A 16261-nucleotide genomic window follows, 5' to 3' on the forward strand; every position below is an offset into this window, starting at 1 on the left:
AATCCTCCATATTCAAGATTTATATTTGATACTGGTTTTATTCCCTGGATGACTTGTAGACGTCTCAAGTTAAATAAATCTAAAGAGAATTAGGGTCACCCCCCCCATTACTCTCCTCAGCATTTTATATTTATATTTTCTATTCTCAGTATCAGTTTGTTATCATCATCTTGCTGGCCTATTATAAGTACTTTATGTATGTTAATTCATATGGTTAATTCCATTGCTCATTAAATTCTGCCATTTATATTTCAGAATTATCTTAATAAGCATTTGCAGAATTAAAAAGTTAGAAATCTAAAGCTTGACCATTTTTTTAGCCAAAGGACCTAATGCAAGGGGAAGATGTAGCAGAATATTTAGTACTCAGTCTTTGAGGTTTATCTTTAAGCATTACATGTATTAATCTAAGTTCAAAATGGAAGATGCCCCTCTGAAACATGTTGGAATGATTCTGTAGGTCAGTATTTACTAGCTAAAGTAATTGTAGTAATAGTTAAAAATACAGATTTCTAGCTGGGGAACAGTGGCACCCATCTGTAATCCAAGTTACTTCAGAGACTGAGACAGAGAATTTTTTCAACCTAGGAGTTCAAGACCCGCCTGGGTAACATAGAGAGATCACTGTCTCAAAAAACAAATAAATAAATAGGGTTAGGAATGTAGCTAAGTGGTAGAGTGCTTTGCTAGCATGTGTGAAACCTTGCAGAAGAAAAAGGCTGCAGGTTTTTCCTTTCTTCCCTTCACCTTTTTATATGCACAACAATTTGTTATTCTTTTTTTTTTTTTTTTTTTGGTAGTACTGGAGATTGAACTGATGCAGATTCATCCTCAACTCTTTTGTTAATATATTTATTTTTAAAATTTGAAACAGTGTCTCAATAAATTGTCCAGGCTGTCCTGAAGCTCATGATCCTCCTGCCTCAGCTTCCTGAATAGGTGAAATTACAGGCCTGTGCCACTGTGCTTGGCTATAGTCTGTTATTCTAGTATACAGTTTATAAGAGCTATGGGGTTTACTCAAGATAACACGGCCTGAAATAAGTCCCCTCTTTTGTAGGATTGTCTCTGGATATAGTAAATTTTAATAAATAAATCCACTCTTAACCTTTTAAAAATGATTTCAGTGTTTTTAGATGTGTAAGAGAGATTACACCCTCCCCCTCATGTTACTAAGCAACCTATCATTCAGTTGCTAGGAGACAGACTAGCAAGGTGGGGGGTACTTTGGTTTCCAGTTATCTCCTTCACAGTTATATCCTAGAGACTTTTACAGCTTTAAAGAAGAGAAAAAAAATGTTAATAGTATATAGAAAGGATAGAGAGCCAGAGGCTGGGAATAAGGGAATAAAATAAGGAAAATAGCAAGGTATTTGAAAAGAGTATGTGAGTTTGGCAGGGAAAAAGCTATTATGCAATTTCCTGAATGAGTCACAGAAAAACCTTAAATTGCTAGTGCTGAATTTCATATTCAGCATGCTTCTACCTTTTCTAAAAGCAAATCAAATTGGAGAGGAAGATCCTTCAGCATTCACAAATATATCCAGAAGTGTAGAAATCAATAGTAACTCCAATAGAAGATGGCAATTACAAACAAGGCACACATTTAAAATTCCAAAGACAGATATACAACACTATTTCCTTCCATTTTCTCCTTAAAATAGGAAAAAAGTAGCAGTTCTGAGGGAAGTTAGAATGTAAGTATTCAAATTTAGAAGCAAGATGGTCATATAAGCTATCTTCTGTGCTGTACCTGTAGAATTCCGGGATATCTTACATAAAAAACCCGGTTCCAGGTTTTGTTGTGTGCATGTGAAAGGCTGAGTCTTTGTGTCTTTGTGTGTCTGTGGTATTTACTACTTCTAGCAACCAGGAAACTCCCCAGTGATTGTTGCTAGGTCCTCATAGACCTATTTGCCTGAAACCTTAAGTTAGTGCCAGAAACACCAGAGATAAAAATCGTTGCAAAAAAATCCCACTCCTGGGGCCTGAGGTTGTGGCTCAGTGGTAGAATGCTAACCTAGCATGCATGAGACACTGAGTTTGATCCTTAGCACCACCTAAAAACAAAATAATATGTCCACCTAAAACTGAAAAAATACATAAATAAAAAAATATTTTTTAAAAATCCCACTCCTGTTATCCCCACTGGTTTTACAGCAAACAGTCCATTTTGTGCTCAGCTGAAAATCAGTGTAAAATGGAAGCTTCACACAAAGAATTTATCCTCAGCTTCTTTGTGAACTTCAGTTCTCCAGTGTAAAACGCTGAGAGGATATCAGGGAATAGTTTAATTGAAATAGGAAAATAAGATGTATATTCTGGTGTCTCCAGCTTTAACTAAACGTATAATAAAGAATCTGAGAGGCTGGGGTTATAGCTCAGGGGTAGAGCACTTGCCTAGCATGGGTGAGGCACTGGGTTCGATCCTCAGCACCATATAAAAAGTAAATAAATAAAATAAAGTTATAAAAAAATTAAAAAAAAAAAAGAATCTGAGCCTGGCATGGTGGTGCACACCTACAATCCCAGTGACTCGGGAGGCTGAGTTAGGAGGATCATCAGTTTGAGGCCAATCTGGGCAACTTAGTGAGATCCTGCATAAAATTTTTAAAAAATGAAAAGGGCTGGGGATGTAGCGCAGTGGATTCAATCCCCAGTATGAAGGATGGCAGGGGGAGGGGGAGAATCTAAAGCCAAGAGCACAAATAGGAAAGATTTTATCAGACTTAGGTGACTTCCAGTTCAAGCAGTGTGGTCCTCAACATTTGCTGACAACTTGAGATCACCTTAAATGTACACTAAGACAATGGTACAACTGATGGTACTATTTCCATAATAGGATTCCCGAAGATACTAGTTAAAGATCCATATTATCATCCTCCTCAGAAATGACTGACATTATCTTTCAAAATTAGACATCTTGGCTCTTAGATTAACTCCACAAATCAATACAACCCACTTACTCAAGCCATCCTGTACAAACACAGACTTATGTTCCTGCATGTCTCCTCCCCAGAAATAGATGGTTACAACTCTGAACTTGGAAACAATTACAAATCTGAGCTCAGATTTAGAAAAGATTAATATTGAGATAACATAAACATATACTTATGTCTGGCACCTAGACTCCAAAAGAAAGTCTGATTGTTCTGAATATTATGAATACCTAATGAAGTTTAAGTACTTAAGATTTATTATCTAATTTAATTCTCAAAATAATTCTAGGAGATAGGTACAGTTGTATTCACTATTTTCCTCAGTTGAGGAAACAGGTTCAGAGAAGTTAAATAATATGCCCAAAGTCTCTTACAACTAATAAATGGCAAAGCAAACATTTAAACCTGCTTCTGTCTGGCTTCAGTTTTTTTTTTTTTTTTTTTTTTTTTTAAAGAGAGAGTGATTTTTTAATATTTACTTATTTTTTTTAGTTCTCGGCGGACACAACATCTTTGTTGGTATGTGGTGCTGAGGATCGAACCCGGGCCGCACGCATTCCAGGCGAGCGCGCTACCGCTTGAGCCACATCCCCAGCCCTGGCTTCAGTTTTTAACTCTCAACAATTATTCTGTTTTGTTTAAGGAAGAATGTTTTCAATATGAAAATATATTGTGCAGTACAATATTGTATCAAGGTGAAGAGCACAGGCTGTGGAATCCCTCTATTGCTTTATAGGATGGGATGGTGCCAAAATGTCTGTTTAGTCTAAGGTTGGCCTTCCAAAGGACCCTACCAGGACAATCCTTTACAGTCCAAAAATTCTACCTCCTTGGATTTCCTCAAATCTAGGTTATTTAATCTGGAATAACACCCTGTGGGATCTATAGATGGATGGCTCCTACTGGGCTCAGAAATCTTAGTTCATAACGCCTGTTTATCCCAGTGGCTCAGGAGGCTAAGACAGGAGGATTGCGAGTTCAAAGCCAGCCTCAGCAAAAGAGAGGCACTAAGCAACTCGGTGAAACCCTGCCTCTATACAAAATACAAAATAGGGCTAGGGATGTGGCTCAGTGGTCAAGTACCCCGAGTTTAATCCCATGAACCCTGCCCCCCCCCAAAAAAAGAAATCCTAGTTTAGTCAACCTGATAGGTTTGGGTTTTTTTTTTTTTAGACAATTATTTGCCCCTGGAGTCACCCTGCATTCATCTCCTCTCCTCTTCTCCTTTCTTTATTGAATAAGAACAAGAGGTCATTTCGGGGAACGAGCGACCATGTGGTCTAAATTATAATTTAGAAAGAATATTTTTTTAAAAGATTAGTCTGAAGGACTACAGTGTTTTACATTAACCAGAGCTTAGTTCAGTGTCTGAGAGCCACCCTGAATCAAAATCTTCATTTCAGAATAAAATCCTTGCATTTCCTTTGCATGATTAAAAAGTTCATTTAGTTGATATATTTAGAACAAAGACTGATTTAATTTTTTAATTTTGTGGAAGTACTGGAGATTGAACCAAGGGCCTTGTACACTGAGCTATATCGCCAACCCTTTTTATTTTTATATTTTGTGACAAGATCTCATTACATTGCCCAGTTTGGCCTTGAACTTATGATCCTTCTGCCTCTGCCTCCTTCCTGAATAGTTGATATATATATATATATATATAAATAATTAAAAAAAAAACTTTCTTCTTGGGGCTGGGACTGGGGCCAGTGGTAGCACACTTGCCTGGCATGTGTGAGACACTGGGTTCAATTCTCAGCACCATTGTATAAATAAAAAATAAAATAAATAAGACAACTAAAAAAATTTAAATAAAAAAAATACTTTTTGGGCCGGGGTTGTGGCTCAGTGGTAGAGTGCTTGCCTAGCATGCATGAGACACTGGGTTCAATTCTCAGCACCACATATAAATAAATAAATAAAATAAAGGTCCATTAAAATCTTTTTTTTTTTAAAGAGAGAGTGAGAGAGGAGAGAGAGAGAGAGAATTTTTTTTTAATATTTATTTTTTAGGTGTAGATGGACACAACACAATGCCTTTATTTTTATGTGGTGCTGAGGATCGAACCCGGGTCCCACTTGTGCTAGGCGAGCGCTCTACCACTGAGCCACAATCCCAGCCCGAGAATTTTTAATATTTATTTATTTATTTTTTAGTTCTCGGCGGACACAACATCTTTGTTGGTATGTGGTGCTAAGGTTCGAACCTGGGCCGCACGCATGCCAGACGAGTGCGCTACCGCCTGAGCCACATTCCCAGCCCTCCATTAAAATCTAATGAAAATATTTTTTAAAAATACTTTTCTTCTTACATGCACACTGGGCAGAAAACAGGAAATAGTCACATACAGGTGATTAATGCTAGAGCTTGATTGTAAGTGATACACATATATATATGTGTATATATATATATATATATATATATATATACATATACACACATATGTGTGTATATATACATATATATTTACTTGAAGATGGACACAGTATATTTATTTTATTTTTTTATGATGTGTTGAGGATTGAAGCCAGTACCTTATGTGTAACAGACAAGCACTCTACCACAGAGCGACAATCCCTGCCCTGATTGTGTTTTTGAGAACCAACCTTATGTACCTATTCCCAATTCTATGTTCAGTGACATCACATTGGTGTCTTGAATTTGACCATGATGGAAATTTGCACCATGGAAATTCATAAATGCTACAAATCAAGCCTCTGTTCCCCTCCCTTTCTCATTGCTACTTGTTAATCACTTGTTAGAAAATCACTAGGAGAGGGGTTCTTAAAAAATGGTGTGTTGTGGCTGGGGCTGTAGCTCAGTGGTAAAGTGCTTGCCTCTTATGTGTGGGGCACTGGGTTCGATCCTCAGCACCACATAAAAATAAATAAAGATAGTGTATGTTCATCTATAACTAAATAAGTATATTTTTTAAAAAGTGTGTCAACAGTATAACTTCAGTGAAAAGTCATCTATCTTTGTGTCACTTGGCATCATATTGCTGGACTTTGTATATCATATAAATGAATGAAGTCATTTGCTTAGTGATGTGTGCTAATACAAGTATTATTAAGCAAGGAAGTAAGCATAAACCTTCAAGCACCAGCCTTAATAAAAATTGTGTTCACCATTTAACACAGAACAAGCTGTAATATGATACAGGTCTTCTCAGAAGGTTTTCTATATCTGGGAGTGTCTTACTAGAGAAGATACAATGTAGGTTGCAGGGTGTTTTAGTCAGTTTTTCCTCCACTGAGACCAATAGGCCTGACAAGAACAATGTTAAAGGAGAAAAAAAAATTATTTGGTGCTCATGGTTTCAGAGGTCTCAGTCCACAGTCAGCTCCATTGCTCTGGGCCTGAGGTGAGGCCAAACGTCATGGCAGAAGAGTGTGTTGGAGGAAAGCAGGTCAGGTCATGGCCACTAGGAAGCAGAGAGTGAGTGATCTCCTCTCACCAGAGACAAAATATATATACCCAAAAGGCATACCCAGTGCTCCTACTCCTCCAGCCACTCCCTACCTGCCCACAGTTACCATCCAGTTAATCCATCAAGTATATTAATTAACTCATCAGGTTAAGACTCATAATTCAACATTTCACCTCTAAACTTTCTTGCATTTTCTCATACATGACCTTTTGGGGAATAACTCATGCCTAAATCATAACACAGGGACAGCACATGTTTCTCATTAAAGTATCTATGGGTAGCATTTGGATTCTGGGATATCAGCTAAAGAATCTTTATTAACAATTGGCTTTGTCTCTGCATATGAGAAGTCTTATGATTTGACTTTGAATGGTAATTATTTGAAAAATGGTATTTAAAAATTCTGACTCCTATAGCTAAATGATTTGAAGATATCTATGAAAATAGTTAACATTGGGGCTGGGGCTGGGGCTCAGTGGTAGAGCACTTGCTCTCATGTGCAAGGCCCCGGGTTCGATCCTCAGCGCCTCATAAAAATGAATAAATAAAAAGTTATTAAAAAAAAGGAAAAGTAAAATGTCTGTTAAAAGAAAGAAAATAGTTAACATTTCTTAAGTTATTACTATATGTCAGTCTTTGTTCTAAGCATTTTAATTGTATTAACTCATTTATTCTTCACTACAACTCTTAGAATTATATATCAAGATGTACATTTAGTTAGCGTCTAGTGATTTTTTTAAAAAAAAAGAAAATATAGTACCACTAATTCAGTGTTTTCCCAATGCTTTTGACTAGTATTGTGCCTTATTTTTTTACAAAGAGTTTCACATCTATTACCTTATTTAATCTATACAACTATGTGGAATAGATATTGTCACATAAGACAGAAACCCGGGGCTGGGATTGTGGCTCAGTGGTAGAGCGCTTGCCTAGCACGCGCGGGACCCGGGTTTGATCCTCAGCACCACATAAAAATAAAGCATTGTGTTGTGTCCATCTACACCTAAAAAAATAAATATTAAAAAAAAGACAGAAACCCACAAAAGTTCTTGATTTGAATATATCTAAATTTCATACTCTTTCCACTATTTCAGAGATATTTTCAGTAATACTCTATAATCATTTAATGAAATTTACCTACTAATATTTCCTAACATGGAATATGGAATGGAAAGGAACAGAGATGAAAGATGAGTTAATGCTTAAAAAGAAATGGGATCAGGCGCTCCTTTTAATCCCAGTGGTTTGGGAGACTGAGGCAAGAAGATCGAAAGTTCAAAGCCAGCCTTGGCAATTTACTGAGGCTCTAAGCAATTTAGCAGAGACCTGTCTCTAAATAAAAAATTTAAAAAGGGCTGGGGATGTGACTCAGTGGTTAAGCACCCCTGAGTTCAATCCTTGATACCAAATAATAATAATAATAATAATAATAACAACAACAACAACAACGATGATGACTGGGGTGTGCCCTCAGTGGTACAGGGCTTCTGAGTTCAATCCCCAGTGTCATAAAATAAATCAATAAGTAAATAATTAGGGAAATTTAAACATAGACCAAAGAATTGTTGTTAATTTATTAGATGTGATAATGATGTAGATGTTATGTAAAAAAAATGTTCATGATTATTAACAATAAATACTGAAGTATGTAGGCTGCACTGTGATGCAAAGGGTACATACCTGTAATTTTGGCTACTAGGAAAGCTAAGGCAGAAGAATCCCAAGTTTGAGAGCAGCTTGGGCAACTTAGCAAGACTTACCTCAAAATAAAAATAAAAAGGGCTGGGGATGTAGCTCAGTGGTAGATCCCTCCTGGGTGCAATCCCCAATACATACATACATATGTACATAAAATTGAAGCATATAGTGCTGAAATAACATAAAATATGATTTGAAATAACAAAAAGAGAGACAAGCTGGGCCTGGTAGCACATGCCTGTAATCCCAGTGGCCCAGGGGGGCAAGGCAAGAGGACCACAAGTTCAAAACCAGCCTTAGCAACTTATCAAGGTCCTGAAGCAAGACCCTTTCTCTAAATAAAATATTAAAAAAGGGCTGGGGATATTGCTCAGTGATTAAGCACCACTGGGTTTAATCCCTGTTAGAGAGAGAGAGAGAGAGAGAGAGAGAGAGAGAGAGAGAGAGATATGAATCAATGTTGCAATTTTTGGTAATTGGTGAATCTAGATGATGAGTATATGAAGGTTAACTGTATTATTTTACTTTTGAGGGTTTCTGAATATCTGCATAAAAATTTTTGAAAACCAAGTTACAGAAGACATATAACGAGCCTCCATTTTTCCACAATTCAAAGCTAGCATCATAGACACTTTGATTCACTGTCCATATCTCTTTTTACTCAGGGACTTGCTGCCTGGCTGCTGAAGTGCTTCTGGCAGATGCTTTCAGCTGTCAGCCCCTTCAGAGACTGCCTAAGCTGCAAAGAACTGCATTGGGCAAGCAATGACCAAGTTCAGTCACTGATTTATGTGGTTGTATAAAGGCCTATCCATCTTGGCCCAACTTGACACAACTCTGAAGGACCACTGTTGCTTCAGATTCCCTGTGGGGTCAGGTAAAGTAGTTGTTGGGCCTGCGTCACATAACTTTCCCTATGCCTATGTTCTGTGTCCTTTTCCTTCTTCCCCGAGATATTGATCCTAAGGATACGCCTTAATAAATACTGTATATGCTAAACTCCATTTTACTGTCTGCTTTCCTGAGAACCTTATTTTTTATTCATTTTTTTTCTTTTTTTAATCAAAATATTGAGAATCCTATTTGTGACAATCTTATGGTTTGAATTGTTTCCTTTAAAATTCATATGTTGAAATCCTTACCCTCAATAGCTCAAATGTGACTTTATCTGGAGACAGAGTTTTTACAGAAGGAATCAAGTTAAAATGAAGTCATTGAAGTGAACACTAATTCAATTATGAAAGGTGTCCTTATAAAAAGGGGAAAACAAACTGGGCATGGTGGTGCCTTGCTGTAATCCCAGCTACTGGAAAGACTGAGACAAGAGGACCACAAATTTGAAACCAGCCTAGGAAATTTAGTAAGACCCTGACTCAAAAATAAAAAGGGCTAGGGATATAACAGTAATGGAACACTCCTGGGTGCCATCCCCAGTACACATCTGTTCACAGAAATCTCCTATGTTGCTGGAAGGCCTGTAATCCTAATGACTCAGGAAGATGAGGCAGGAAGATCACAAGTTCAGGGCTAGCCTCAGTAATGTAGCAAGGCACTAAACAACTTAGTAAGAGCCTACTTTTAAAAAAAATATTTATATTCGTTGTTGATAAATTTTAATTTATTTGTATGTGGTGCCGAGAACTGAACCCAGTATGTCACACATGCTAGGCAAGCACTCCACCACTGAGCCACAACCCCAGCCCAGTGAGAGCCTACTTTAAATAAAAGAAAAAAGATTAGGGATGTGGCTCAGTGGCTAAGTGCCCCTAGGTTCTATCCCTGATGCTAAATAAATAAATAGCCATCTATAAGCTAAGGACAGGGGCCTGGAACATATTCTTCCTTCATTGCCCTTAGAAGGAACCAGCCCTGCTGACACTGTGATTTCAGACTTCTAGTCTCCAGAACTGTGAGACAATACATTTCTATTATTCAGAGCACTTGGTTGTACTTTGTTATGGCAACCCTAACCAATTTATATAGATAATAAACAAAACTTAACACTTTTGTCAAGGGAGATATTTATATATCAAAACTATTAAAAAAGCAAGGAAGAAGGGGATGAAAGGAAGGGAGGGAGAGAGGTAAAAAGTACTGGTGATACTGGCCAAATTATATTGTTATATTGTGTGTATATAGAAATATGTAATAATAAACCCCATCATTACATACAACTATAATTCACCAGTAAAAAAATATGGAAAGCTGAGTGCTGTGGCACACACCTGTAATCCCAGTGGCTAGGGAGGCTGAGGCAAGAAGATCACAAGTTCGAAGATAGTCTCAACAATTTAGCAAGCCCTAAGCAACTCAGCAAGACCCTGTTTCTAAATAAAATATAAAAAAAGGGATGGAGATGTGGCTCAGTGGTTAAGTACCTCTGGGTTCAATTCCCTGTACCTCCCCCAAATAAATAAATAAATAAATAAATAAATAAATAAATAAAAAGAAAAGAAAAAGAGTAATAAATGCATTCATCTGTGGGGGAGACAGGGATGCCACAGACGAGGAAGCAAGGGAACACCATGAGCTTGCAGTGTTCTAGTTATTGAGATGGTAGTGGGCTCATGGATATTGGTTCTCTTTTGAAAGTTTTTATTACTTCTATCATTATGGTTATTTAAAAAAAAATTTCATTATGTGCAAAATTCACTTGCAGAGTTTAGTACCATAGACAAGTAAAATACAAACACTGGAGTCTATTTTCCTTTATAGGGATCAAAGTTAAGTGGAAGACTTTATTTGGTAATGATCACTTCTGGTCTTTCTGGATCTCTTTCATGGCCAGTAGCATGTGAGAAGGAAAGATTCCTGCTTCAATTTTTAATGCCTCAGGAAAGATGTTGCTCATAGGAACTCAGTGATGAATCAGCAGAAATGACTCATTTATGCAGTTTTAAGGATGAATTCAGCAGATTCTTTCATTCCAGCATTGACTGCAGCAGAGAGCAATGGGCTTGACCTCATTCAACAGCTTGCTGGAAAATACGATTTAATGTTTACCTCAGAACAGTAATATGAGGCCTGATGTTTCAAGAAGGTTTTGGATGAGAGGTGTTAAGGAAATCCAGCCTGTTTGGACTGCAACTGAGGGTAACTATTTTCTTTGACTAAACAGGAACTCTATTTTGCTCTTCCTTTAGTGCCAGCCTGGTGCCTGGCATTCCCCCAAAGGACAACAGTCTGGCCTTCTCACCTTTGGGGAACAGTTATTAGAGTTCCTGAAGCTATGGTCCCTGTGTGATGTTGCCTCAGCGGAGGGTGCACCTTCCCTGGTGCTCAGAAAATGAGTCCTTCTTTCCTCAACTAATGCTCTCTGTATACAAGAGGATTACTTAGGGCTGGGCAGCTTCAAAAAGGCAATTAGCATAAAGTGGGGAAGCAGTCAGCTTCAGACCTGGCAACTGAAGGGACTGTAACTCAAATTACACATCCAAACATTGGGAGTAGGGAACAATGAAAAGGGACAATTATTTAGTGGAAATTAAAAAATCATTTTCCTAAAGCATCTGTCATATTTCTTTTTCAACTCAAGGTGAAAGACATGGGTGAAGCTCTTCTCAGAAAACAGGTGGGATGGAGGAGAATTATTTATAACTTACTGGAAGCACAAAGAGAAGCTTTTATTGTTGATAGCTAGGCTGGGTAGGTGCCAGGAGACACGTCCCAGGAGGAGCTGTGCTGCCAAGCACTGACACACAAAGAGAGCTGACCTAATCCTTTTTTACCCAGACTGCTTGCTCAGAAGTTATATTAGAGGACCACATGGAAAGACTCAGTGTGGTTTAGGACAATTAGGAAGACTTTAGAGCAATCCTAATTTTAAGGAACCATTTGAAGGAAAATAAGAAAGCAGTATATATATTCATCAACTTTGTATGAAATGACTGTTCAGCTCGGGTAGAGAAACTTCCTTGAGGCAGCTCCACATGGCCAGACATTCAGCATCGCCATCTTCCCTGTTCCTTTGAAACTACATATTTATTTGTTTGTTCGTTTTTTTTTTTTTTTTTTTTTTTTTTTGATACTAGGGATTGAACACAGGGATGCTTACCAATGAGCTACATCCCCAACTCTTTTATTTTGAGATGGGATCTCGCTAAGTTGCTGAGGCTGGCCTGGAACTTGAACTCATCCTGCCTCAGCCTCCCAAGTTGCTAGGACTGCAGTTGTATGCTACTACACCTGGATGAAACTACAAATTTAAATTCAAGTTTTCAGCAAATACCTTCTAGACACCTTTAGGTTAAAAAAAAAAAAATGAAGAGCACATCCCTGTAACCAATATATTTAGACTTAGGAATATTTTTTCTTTATTTTATTTTCTTTATTTATTTTTTGCAGTACTGGCTTATTTTTCACATTCTGAACTGAAAGTCAGAGGGAGAGAGGAACAGGATGTGCATGCTGGGAAGAAGAGGAGGAAATGAGATTAACTGGTTTTTGAGGGAAATTGTAATCAAAAACCCAGAATAATACATGAATTTTTGTTAGACTCAACAGAACCCTAAACTGATAGGGTTAGAAAAAGTTTTAGAGATGTTTTCCTGTCTCTCAATGGTCATCTTACTGGTGAGGAAACTTAGATCAGAAAAGCAGAGTGATCTGCTCAGAGGCTAAACCAGGCTGGAAGTCAGGTACACTCTTCACACAACACCTCCCACATCCCATCTCCTTATATCCCACCCATTCAATGACTAAGACCCCTCACCCATCACTTTAAGAGGTTTTGGAGAGGGCTGGGGCTGGGGCTCAGCAGTAGCGCACTTGCCTGGCATGTGTGAGACACTAGGTTTGATTCTCAGCTCCACATATTAATAAATAAAATAAAAGTCTGTCAACAACTAAAAAAAAAAATTTAAAGAGGTTTTGAATAAAGGGAACCCAAAAGGAGGTGCCATTGTGATTCACTATGAGTCCTTGTCTAGGATTTTTACATCCTAAAACAATAAGTCAATCCCATTTTTTTTAAAGAGAGAGTGAGAGAGGAGAGAGAGAGAGAGAATTTTTAATATTTATTTTTTAGTTCTCGGCGGACACAACATCTTTGTTGGTATGTGGTGCTGAGGATCGAACCCGGGCCGCACGCATGCCAGGCGAGCGCGCTACCGCTTGAGCCACATCCCCAGCCCCAGTCAATCCCATTTTTAAAGCAAATTTTATTTTTAATCTTTCATTTAGAAAATATGATATTTACATATAACAGAAGAGGAACAATCCCATAGCATTTCTTTCAAAACAACTCACATTCTACAGTCTTTTTTTTTAAAAAAATATTTATCTCTCTGTTTTCTATTTATATATTTATTTATATGTGGTCTGAGGATTGAACCCAGCAAGGCAAGCGCATTGTCACTGAGCTACAGCCCCAGCCCACATACTACAGTCTTTTATTATTTATTTATTTATTTAGGTGCTGGTATTGAACCCAGAGGCAATTAACCACTGAGCCATTTGCCCAGCCTTTTTTTGAATTTTATTTAGAGACAGGGTCTCTGTGAGTTGCTTAGGTTCTCACTAAGTTGCTGAGGCTAGCTTTGAACTCATGATCCTCCTGCCTCAGCCACCCAAGCTGCTGGGACTATAGGCATGCGCTACCATGCCCTGATACAGTCCTTATGAATCCTACGTGTGTATCATGGCTATCTAGGTAGTATCAGCTGCTGTCGTCTCATACTCCTACCCCACAACAATAATTTGTCTTCTTCATAATAACTTGAGTCCCATTGACTTCATCCGGATACAGTCCTGGAACCACATGGTTCTCAAAACTGTGTTTCCAAAACAAGCTGGTTGATGACATTTAGAGCAATGCAGGGAGGGACCTTCATCTAATTGGTATAATATAAAATATAATAATAGTTTGTGCGTAGAGCTCAACCTTGGGTCTTTAATTACCTTCTTCTCACCTTTATTATTGTCTCTCACTCTACTAGACACACTGTCGCCTCAACTACAGATAGATCAGTATGGTGATTTATGTTTGTTTCTTTGGGAAACATGTAAAAAACAGAGAGCTGGGGCTGGGGTTGTAGTTCAGTGGTAGAGTGCTTGCCTAGCACATGTGAGGCCCAGGGTTTGATTCTTAGCACCACATAAAGATAAATAAAGGTATTGAATCCATCTACAATTACAAAAAACGTATTAAAAACAAAAAACAAAAAAACCGGAGAGCTATACAAATGAAGACTTTTCCATATGGATTTTTAGCAGATCCCTGGTACCTAGCATCTACAGTACTCTAGGCATCTCAGTTCTCTTTCTCTGTCTAGCGCTCATTCCTGGTGTCCTTATGATGTGAGAGAAATAATACTCTTGATTACTCACCTGGACTCAAGAACAAAGATGAAAACATGGGGGCAATGCTGAGATGCTGCTCACATTTGGGAAGTCAAATTTTCTTTATAAACATTTAAAAATAATTACTATTTGTACAAATATACACTTTTTGCTTCAACCCAAAAGTGTCTGATTCTCTCAGGCACCTAAAAACAATGTATATGCAACCTAGTAAATCAGGAAAAAATAAATTTCAGGAATCTACTCAATGTTGATGAACATTGTGGTGGATAATAATATTAGTTAATATTTACTGAATCCTTACAATGTGCCAGATGTCTGCTAAGCACTGTACAGCCACTTCTATGAAATAGATACTTTTTTTATATCTCCATTTTAAATATTGTAAACTAGGACATAGAGAGGTTAAGCCCTTTACCTAATGCCACATGGTAAGTATGAAAGCCAGGATTTGAGCATAGTGTAATTTCAGAATTTATAATTTAAAGTATAAATTATGGTTCCTACCCTGAATAAATGTATAATCTAGTTGGGAGAAACATGACTTATCCACATTAAAACAACAGTAAATTATGTAAGATGAGCATATATAATTAAGTGCAAAATTGGATGCTCTCAGCTACAAATGCTTCAGGAATACAGAGAACACAGGCAAACATGGATTGTGCAAGCAGGATTTTATAGAAGAATAAATCTTGAAGCTGAACCTTGAATGATCCCTGAGATGTGCAGGGGGAAAGGACTGTACACTGCAGGGGGGTGGCAAAAGTGCTAGAAGCAAGAGTGAACAAAACCTGAGCCTGGACAAGGAAATAGCCAACCTAATCATAGCTAAGAAGAGCTAATGGAACTGGCTAGACCAGCTTTTAAAGCAAGGCTGAGTTTAGGCTTAGTGCATTAGCAAGGAGAGAGTCATTAAAGGTCCTGGGTCAATAAAACAATATTATGAAAGGAATGTCTAAAGAATGTTTCTGAGCTGGGCGTGGTGGTGCATGCTTGTAATCTCAATGACTCGGGAGGCTGAGGCAGGAAGATCACAAGTTCAAGGCCATTGTTAGCAATTTAGCAAGACCTAAAACAATTTAGTGAGAACTGTCTCAAAAAATAGAAAAGTCTGTGGATGTGGCTCAGTGGTTAAGCACTCCTGGGTTCAATCCCCAGTACCAAAAAAAAAGATGTATCTGACAGGATACAGAGAATTTGTCTTATTAAAAATGGAGATAACATCAAACTTGGAAATACATATGTGAAATTAAATTGCTATCAATTCTCATCTTGAATTCATTGTTTGATAATTATTCTTTTTCTTCTTCTCCTTCTACTTTTCCTCCTCTTTCTTTGTCTTCTTTTTCCAGTAGTGAAGATAGAATCCAGAGTCTTGCCAGAATTAGGCAAGTGTTCTACCAGTGAGTCACACACCCCAGCCCTGTTTGATCTTTATGATTTGTTTTTACATTTATTGCACCTTAACAAGTTTTGCCAAATCTGCTTCCTTGATATTTTTTCCAAATTATCCATTTCTTTACATTTCCCTTTGCCATTAATTTAGGTCAGACTTCATCCTAAGGGTGAGGGAAGGCCAGAGAAGCCTTCTTGAAAGAATTCTGAATATTATCAAGGGTTAGCCAAGTATAAAGGTACGAGGTGAGAGGGGAAATGGAAGTGACAATATGGGAAAAGGGAGGAGGACAGACAACATCATGGGCAGAAAAGAGTAAAAACCAAACAAAATAATGAGTGTGGAATTTAGGGTAAACCTTGGATGCTGTGATAAGGAAAATTAAAAGTGGCATTATCTTAGTGAAAGGAGTCACTTCTGGGTGTTGAGGACCCGAAGACTCCAGGCTAGAAGGGTCATGAACCTTGTTTTGTTGTGTCAAATCATTTGAT

This window comes from Spermophilus citellus (genome assembly GCF_964194105.1).
Source record: "Spermophilus citellus genome assembly, chromosome: 10".
In the NCBI taxonomy this organism is placed as follows: Eukaryota; Metazoa; Chordata; class Mammalia; order Rodentia; family Sciuridae; genus Spermophilus; species Spermophilus citellus.